Genomic DNA, 9,035 nt, shown 5'->3' on the forward strand with positions numbered 1-9,035 from the left:
ACATCTCTGCCTGCTCAGAATTGGTTGAGGGAACATGTCTCTAATCCTCTCCTGAAAGGGATGCTTTAGGTGACCTTTGTATCTCCAAATGCCTTGGACCAGTGCCAGGAAGATTCAATTATGTAAATGTTACATATATGGGTAGATAGACAGATCTCATTACTGAAATCTCTCTTTACTGTCCTCTCTGTTGCTACACACATCAAAACTTGATAGCCAGTGCCCCACTCAGCAGCAATCCTGAGATTGCTTTCCTGTTGCTTCAATAAAGCACGTTCTTGGGGAATCTGGAGCATGTAGGTCCTTATGGACAGGGATCAGACCCGGAGCATTGCACTGGGAACTGCACTCTTTGGGCATCTGTGCTCAAGCACGTTCTTCTCTTGGACTCAACCACACTGACGGTGCTAAAGTGTCTGGAATCAGAAATGCAGCCCAGCCCCTCCCAGCTCCTGTGATCTCTGAGGAGCAGCTGGAATGCAAGGGCATTGATCTCCTGCTTAATTCCCAAACAAAACACACTCTGACTCCCCGGGCTGCAAAAAGGCATGGGCACTGCTAAGCTCAAAGTGATCTGTAATGCCATGCTGGCTGGCCTGGAACCACAACAGGTCCTTCTGCACTAAGGTTCCTGCACCGAATGATGTGTTCTCATGCAAAAACACTGCATTCTCCAGAAGTGACACCTTGGAAATTAAAATTGTAGAGGACCCAGTCCCAGTGCTTTAAAAGGGCAGGAAATAATTAGGGAAAGCACCTTAGTTGGTAGAAAAAGAAAATGAATAAGCCTCAAAGCAAACAAAAAAATAACAAGAAAAAAGAGGGGGAAAAGTCACTTCCAAAAGAGGCTCAAATATTTGGATGCACTGAGGAGATGCTGAAGGTCCCTCATGAGCCTCCCATTGTCCAGACTAAAGCTCCCTCAGCACCTCCTCAATGGCCTTGTGCTGCACTCCCTTGCCCACCTCTCCTGTCTTTCTGTGCACACACTGCAGCCCCTCCCAGCGACTTTCTGCTCCCCAGGGCCCACAGCTGCACACAGCACTCCAGCTGTGGCTGCAGCGCTGCCCAGCACAGGGCCACGCTCACTGCCCTGCTTCTGCTGCCCCACTGCTGCTGGCACAGCCACCAAGTCCTTGGCCTTCTTGGACACCTGGCCACACGCTGCCTCATCCTCAGCTGCTCAAGACTGGCAGGACCCCTGGCTCCTTTTGGCCCACGCAGCTCTCCAGGCACTAAGTGCTCGTTTGACTTCAAATACAGCATCCACCTTTTCAAGATGGTGGTCTTGTTCTACAACCACATCTTCTAAGGAGATGTCATTAAATTTACAGGAATAGAATTCTTAGTCCCTCTGACTAAATATAAATGGGCTATCTCTACTCTCTAGGAAGTTGCTCTTAGTTCAGTGTTCCCCTCTGGCTGCTGTCAGCAAGCAACATTGTCTCTGCATAACTGAGTGTGTAGTTCTTCAGGGCTCTGAGATGGAAATTAGGAACTATCCACTTATGCCTTTGTTATTTGTGTTGAAAGCAGGAAAATGGATTTTCTTTCAGCCTCCCTAGCTGGCTCTCTTCACTCTGCTGCCGTTTGCCAGCTGACAGCTAGCTCTACAATTCTTAAACACCAGGAACATGCAATCTCCCTTTCTCACCTCAGGATCAGCACCACTGAATACACGCTTCAGGTGACCTGTATTGAGCAGGGTGCGGATTTTCTGGGGTCCGGCTAGCTTCCAGGGGCCCCTAAACTGGGTGGGTACCAGCAGGCCCACTCCTCGGCATCTGCAGCCACAGAGGGATGCAGCTGGGTCACACGCACTCACAGGCCTGGATGTTTAAGAAGTCACAGCCAAACAGAGAGGTCTCGGGAGACTCCGGCAAAATTCCACCAGGCTTTATTTTCGGGGAATCTGAGGGTACCGATGGGGGAGGAAAGCGGGGTGCAGCTCTGATGAAGGGTGCCAGAGCCGGGGTGCCGAGCCCCGAACCCGGGCGGGACTTAGGTGTAAGAAGGGAAACAGACTGGGCGGGCTCAGCGGTGCTCTTTGACCACTAGGACGGGGGTACAGGGGTGATCCAATGGAGAAGTTCAGAGCAAAGAACTTTCTATCACGAACGTTACAGTTTACATTTGACTGACTGCTCCATCCCAGGGTATCTCAGTGTCATAATCTTTGTCCCCCTCCCCCTCCAGCAGGGGAAATAAACCAGATGCTGTGAGAAAACTGCCTGGGCTGCTGAATCCCACAGAACAAGTCAACCTAAACAGAGATGATTTTCCGTTTCATAACTTCCGTCTAGGAGACACGTTTCATTCACACAGCCCGCAGGAGATCAGGACAATATTCTTGCTTGTGCCTACGCTTTGGCCTGTTTTGCCAGTAAATGAATACAAACAAAACCAAAGAATGCAGATTCATTGTAACACTCGGTGCTCCTGTTCTATGAAACACATCAAGCAGCTTTTTTTATCCTCTTCCTCAGGTACTTTGTTTTTTTTAAAATCAGTTGCATGCACTAATTCTCGTTAACTTTTTGGAAACAGTTGCCTAAAATAGCTTTCCCAAAATCCCCCTGAGCTGTGGCAGTTCTTATGTGAAACAGCACAGCAGCAGCTCCAGGGTTTTGCAGCAGACACTCACTGCTTTGGAGTTTGCACTTCCTTGCAAAGGGAAGATCACGATTTTAGCACTCAGTAAAGGGTCAAGTTAGTCAAACCCCCTTTCAGGGGAAAATTTAGAAAGAAAGAAGCTTTCCCTGAATTCTGGGAACAACATCAGAGTTTTTGGAAGATCTTTCAAGAAGGTCTCCTAGACTACATTTTCGAGCTGTCTTGCTTGTCCCAGCAAACTGAGGAAATGACAGACTCTGTTGCTACAGACTCTCCTGTGGAGGGAACAGAAGCCCTGCAGGTTCCTTTGCAAATGCTGCCCCTGTGGCTACAGACACCCCATTTTTAGCTGAATGTCTTGACCAGGAGCTTCACCAAACCAGTGGCCTCCTAGTGTTCTCTCTGTTTCAAAATCAGAATCTCAGTTGCTGAGAAAGAGCAGGAAGACATACAAAAGCCAGGTTAGGATACACCCAGGGAAAACCTCTACTTACCTGCGAAGTGAGTCACATAATAGATGGAAAAGGAAACACCATATGCAGTAAAAAGTGCAGGAGCGAGATGGTGAATCATTGTAGCACTGCTCTGCAAGTTCGCAGGCTGTGCTTCAGCATCGGTAAAAGCAAGACTTCTGTCAGTATGCAAGTACCCACTGACAAATGCTTCAATCAGGAGGATTCTCCTGCATTGAGCACGGCCTAGGGCTGCTCTGACACTCAGGCCTTGCGTGCACCAAGGCAAGCTTCTGATGTCACTACGACGAGGTGGCAACCGTGCCCCAACATGACAAAGCAAATGCTCTGTGTTGGTCTGTGAATTTATGCCAAGCAATAACCAACCTTCCCCACAGCAAACAGAAAATAGCCTGGGAAGTTCTCCTCTCTCAAAAACCAGCACAGATTCCCCTTATGGGCCAAATCCTGTTGTTCAAGGGATCCAAGAGTTACTCCAAGAGTGCACAAAGCACCTACAGCCTGGACCCCAACTGAGCACTCAGATGGGACCCAAGCAAAGGAAACCACACCAAAGAAATGGCCCACAGCATTACACATCTGAGAAAAGACTCTTGCTTTTAACTTTTTAAAGGTTTATTAAACCCTAACAAAGGATTGAATAAGGAAAATTTGCAGTAATTGGGGGAATACAGGGTTCGGCACTCCTGTTAAAGCTAAAGGAATTCACAAGACTGAGCCCCGTTTTTTACACTTAACGCCTCTCCTTCCTATTCTGGGAATCTAACACAAGCCCTTCATCAATACACCCTCAAAGTGCTCTTGCTGAGTGAAGCCACATTGCTGTGTATTGGAATAAGATCCCAATATTACCAGGTAGATTGTGCCTGGGCTCGTCTGACCCTTGCTGCTGGGCCAAAGGCAGCAACTGTGGTATTTCAGAGTGTCTCAGAGACACTTTTGGCTGGCTGGATGTTGCAGCTGTGCACTGAAACAAACCCAAGCTTGTAGAAACTTAGTTTACCTCAGGTGGAAAGGCTTCAGGTGAGGGTGAAGAGGAAAAGGAGACGGATTCTGCAGAGGGTTTAATCCAGAGTTTTATTCCATGGTCACAGACATCTGAATCTTGGTAACAGCTCCAACAGAATACTCAGCACATAGTCCTGGCTCAATTTAGGCCCAGGGACAGGGGAAGGGGAAGGGAGAGGTGAGCACCAACCAGGTGGGAGGAGGAGGGTCTCAGGGAACGAGAGACACTTAGACAGGCCAATGACCCCCAGCCTGAGGGACATCCTTTGAACTTGACTAACCACATGATGGCCTTGCTGGAATGTTAAGACTGATTGACAGAACTCACTCAGCAAGGGGGTGAGGGGGAGGGGGAAGGGAGAGAGGTATTGCCACACCTGGGAAGAGACTGGGAAGTAAAACAGGAAATAGGCTCACACTTCAACAGCTGTGTCAATAAAGCAGCCGGGACTCAGTTTCTTCATGCAGGGAAAGCCAATTCTTTATTCACATAACTCATTTTTATATTGTTTTCACAGACCTTGTGTTTAACTCCAGCTGGCTGGTTGTTTCCTTGCCACACAATTCATTGCTTAGAAGGTGTTTTGGTGTGTACATGCTAAGACTCTCTTTTTAAGACACACTCAGGTGTTTACATTTTTCTTTCATGGAACCTCATGGGACAGATTTCTTGTTTATTACAGATGTAAACAGTTTTCTTAGCACAATAGCTTGTTGTGCTAACTGCATTCATTCTTAGGATGTAGGGTTCAGGTATATAAGGGAGGATATATGTCCAATTGTGTCAGGAACCCATGTCTTAAAAAAGGAACCCATTTGCTGTGGCAGAATGTCCAAATATGGACAACACTGAACAAACCAGACCAGTGAAGAGCTTCTTTTATTATTTTAAGCACATCAGTCTCAAGACATTGTTAGACAATGGAGACAGGATGTTAACAGCTCGCTGATCCACAGGGAATGCCAAGGAAGGTGGGGTATTACAGAATGACATAAAACCATCTCAGTCTAGATTTCAGCCACTCATACATAGAACAACACATATTGACAAGCATTCTATCCAATCTTATAAAACACACATAATGGTAGTTAAAACAAAGACTGGTTCATAAGAGACAAAGAACAGAGCTCTATTCATGCTAATCTTCTAAAGATATACATTAAATAACCTTGTTGCCATCCTAAAGCCAATTCTACAGAGGCCTATTGTTATTTGTCACGTATGCTCTACTGCTTGGGAAAATTTTCTGCTGTATCTGCAATGCTAACAAAACTTCAGTCTGAGGCCTATACTTTTTTAACCATTTCCTAAAAACCCTCTAACTTTATGGATTCCAACATTAGGACTATTCCCATGCGAAGTTAGCTAGCTGCACATAGAAGTTTTAACAGGCCAGCTGGGAATTTACCATAGCATGGCCTGAATTTATAAGGCCTTTCTTTTCTAATTCCTCTACCTATGTGCAACACATTATCACTTTCTTTCAGAAATTAGTGAAGAAAACACAAATTGCCAACTGCAACTCTTCTGCTCCCTTCCTAATCAGTTCACTACTCAAGCAAAATCCTCAGGCACGTCCCCAACTCCCTCTCTCCCAGTAGCTCAGAGCTGCATTGCACAGCGCTTGCTGTATGCCAGAGAAGACAAAGCAGGCTGGCCTGGTGGACCTGAATATTACTGCAAAACACTCTGCAACTCACACCTTTGCTGTGGCTCAGTGCAGAACTGCAGGATTGCAGGCGCTTCCTCCCAGAGCTGCGTGAGGCGCTGGCTCCTGCAGATGGGCCCTGCCAAGCTGTCCCTGCCTCACGCTGGCCTCGCTTCCCCTGGCACAAGAGCCGGGCCTGAAGGAGGCTGCCCTGTGCTCCAGCCTGCCGAGCAGCCCGGCTCCCTGCCCCGGTGCCCAGAGTGCTGCACACACTGCTGACCTTTGCCAGGAGTTGCAGGGCAGTTGGCAGAAGAGCAGAAATCCTCAGGCAGCCCAGTGGCCCTCGGCTGTCCTGGACCTTTCTCTGCTCCTGGGCACACTCCAGAAGGCCAATGCCTCCAGGCTGGGCTGTGCCCAGCACGGCTGCGCTTCCCCTCGGCAGCTGCCAGCTGCCACCTGGGCTCTGAGAGCGGAGGATTCGCCTGCTGCCAGGAACAGGCACCCAGGGCCCGGCTGCTGCCTCTTGCAGCTCCAAGGGCCTCCTTCCAGCCTGCCTCTGCCGGGGCTCAGCCTGCTCCGGCCTCTGCCGGCGCTCTGCTGGGGCTCCACCCTGGTCAAGGCCGGGCCCGCTCTCACCTCACAGGCGCTGACAGCTCTGCACCACAGGAGACCTTCCCAAGCACCCTCTCTGACCTTTCTGCTTTCTCACTTGAGCAAGTCTCTCCTTCCACCAAAGACATTGCATTTAGGGATACAAATCCAAGTGGCAGGAAACCCAATGCTCGAGTCATGACTGAAGGCCTTAATCCACACAGGGTGTTTGGGCTGCCCCACTCCTTCTTTGATTTTTCCTGCAAATGCCATTACCTTTTCTGCCTCAACTACAAATACCACAGCTGTGCCAAAACCAGCCAGTGGGCCATATTACAAAGGCTGTGTGGTCTGGAGGGGATGAATAAAGAACAACCTTCTCCACTTACGAACCACACCAAAGAAGCCGTAAGTGTGACTTAGCATCAGTAAAAAACAAGTGGTAATTCAGAAGAAAATGCTGAGCTATCTGAAGGGGTCCGAAGGAGGAGAATCTTCCAAATGAGCTGATGTTTCCGAAACTTTATTTAATAATAATCCTACTCTATAAACCTTTACTATAAACCTACTCTATAAATCAAAACTACTCAACAATCCTACTCTAGAATCATACTCTACAATCCTACTCTTAAGTTCGTTATGGAGATAACATCTTGATTATTACATTCTTCTTTTCTACTCCTTCTACATCTTGATTGAGTTGATGAGTGATGCCAAAATGGACGCTGGCTTGGCTGAAATTACAAATGGATGCTGTCCACAGAAAAATACAAAACAAAAAAGAACATTGAACGATGACTTTCCAAGCTCAGTGCTTCACAGCCTCCATCAGGATTCCTCTGGGTCCTAAAAAGACCCAGAAAGTAGAACAATGGGACCATCTGCTCCCCAGTTGTCATGTGCAAGACTTTGCCATCACAGGCAAAGGAGGCCCAGAATCCCACTCATCTGTTTATTGTGATGTCTTCATCTCCCTGGGATTTTTGCCCTGCCAGTGCTCTAGAAATGGTGCTTTCTGTCCCTAGGCTTTTTTCCTTTCAGGAAACTCCAAGGACTCACATGGGTCCCTGCCTATGCAAGACAGGCACTGTGCTGATTCCCACAGGGAGATAGAGCAATGTCCACCTTTCCATGCCCTGCCCCTCGTGTGCTGGATGGCACCTTCCTTCCCAGCAGGGCCAGCCCAGTGGCACTGGGCCCTGCAGTTCCCTCTCTACCACACAACCTGGCAGTAACCCTGGCACAGTTCCCGTCTACTTGAGTGTGCCAGGCAGCAGATGGGGCTGGGACAAATCCCTCCCAGCTGTCCCTGTTTGCGAGGCAGAAACCTCTAAGGATGGGCTAGGGGGCACAAACCAGAGCCCCTCAGAGGCTCACAGTGAGCCTCCCAGAGCCCCTGCTGCCCACAGCCAAATCTCTGACTGCTTAGCTGGGACTGGCTTCCTTGGGTTCCTGCACCACCATTTCATGTCTCTGTACCTTGCATTGCTCTACTTCAATTCTTTTGCCATTAGATAAAATAAAACATCCCACCAAATTACAAAACAGGGCTACAGAAACAGTCAGGAAGCAGAGCACCTCTCCTCTCAAGAAATGCAAAGTTACTTTCCAAGACTTCAGAGTGGCTTTGAAGAAAGTGGGGGACACTTTTTATACAGGGCCGGTTACAAGAGGATTTTGGCAAATATTTTTAAACATAAAGGAGATCTATTCAGAGTCAGTCTAAAGAAGAACTTCTTTACTTGGAGCATGGTGCCACCCTGGTACAGGTCTTTGCAAGAGCTTGTTGGTGCCGCGTCCATGGAACCATTCCAGGTCAAGTGGCAAAGGGCTGTGAGCAACCTGATCTCTTTAAAGATATCCCTGGTAATTGCAGGACACTTGCACCAGAAGACCTTCACAGGGCCCTGCCAGCCCAACCCAGTCTAGGATTCCTCACCATTTTCATTTGAAGAGCACCAAGAATGGAGGTGAGGAGGAAGGGGGCTCATCTGATGCCTTGGACTTCAGTGAAGGAGGAGCCCATCCCTCAGAGCCTGTTTCACCTGCAGCCCCTTCACATTTTACCTTCAGGAGCTCCTTGGCAGAGCAGTGCTGCTGCTCGTCTGTCTGCAGGCAGCGGCTCAGGAAATCACACAGCAAAGCCGAGAGGAGCTTAGCCTGTCGCAGCTTTGGGGGTCCCTACTGTGGCTATCAGTTGTTTAGCCTGGATAAAAAGGAAATACGAGGCTCTACCTGCTGCTTTCACATCTCTAGGTGTTCTCCCAGATCCCTTTGGTTAACCTCTGTTCTTCAGTGGCAGTTACTGCCCTGGCAGAGACCCAGAGATTACTTTCCTCTACCAACCAAAAACCCAAACCCTGATGCAGCCACAGCTTTTCCAACATTCAGCAGATCTTGCCTTGATTCCATTGACTGACCTAGTTAGTGGGAATTACATGAGCAAAAATTCCTTTGCTTCTCTGAGGATTCACATCAGCTTGACAGGCTTTTTGGAAGAGGGACTTTGCTATAGTAACTAATTCCAAGGATTAGTACATGAAAATAATTTCTCAGTGCTTGTTGGTCCTTTAAGCACAGCTGCCATAGAACAAAACTCATCAAGCTTTCTGTGATGTTCTTGAAAACAATGGTAATTGGAACAAAAGAAAGGAAATGCACCACGTATTCCTCAGGTTAGGAAACAAACATTTACAATCTC

Source organism: Ammospiza caudacuta, chromosome Z (genome assembly GCF_027887145.1).
Source record: "Ammospiza caudacuta isolate bAmmCau1 chromosome Z, bAmmCau1.pri, whole genome shotgun sequence".
In the NCBI taxonomy this organism is placed as follows: Eukaryota; Metazoa; Chordata; class Aves; order Passeriformes; family Passerellidae; genus Ammospiza; species Ammospiza caudacuta.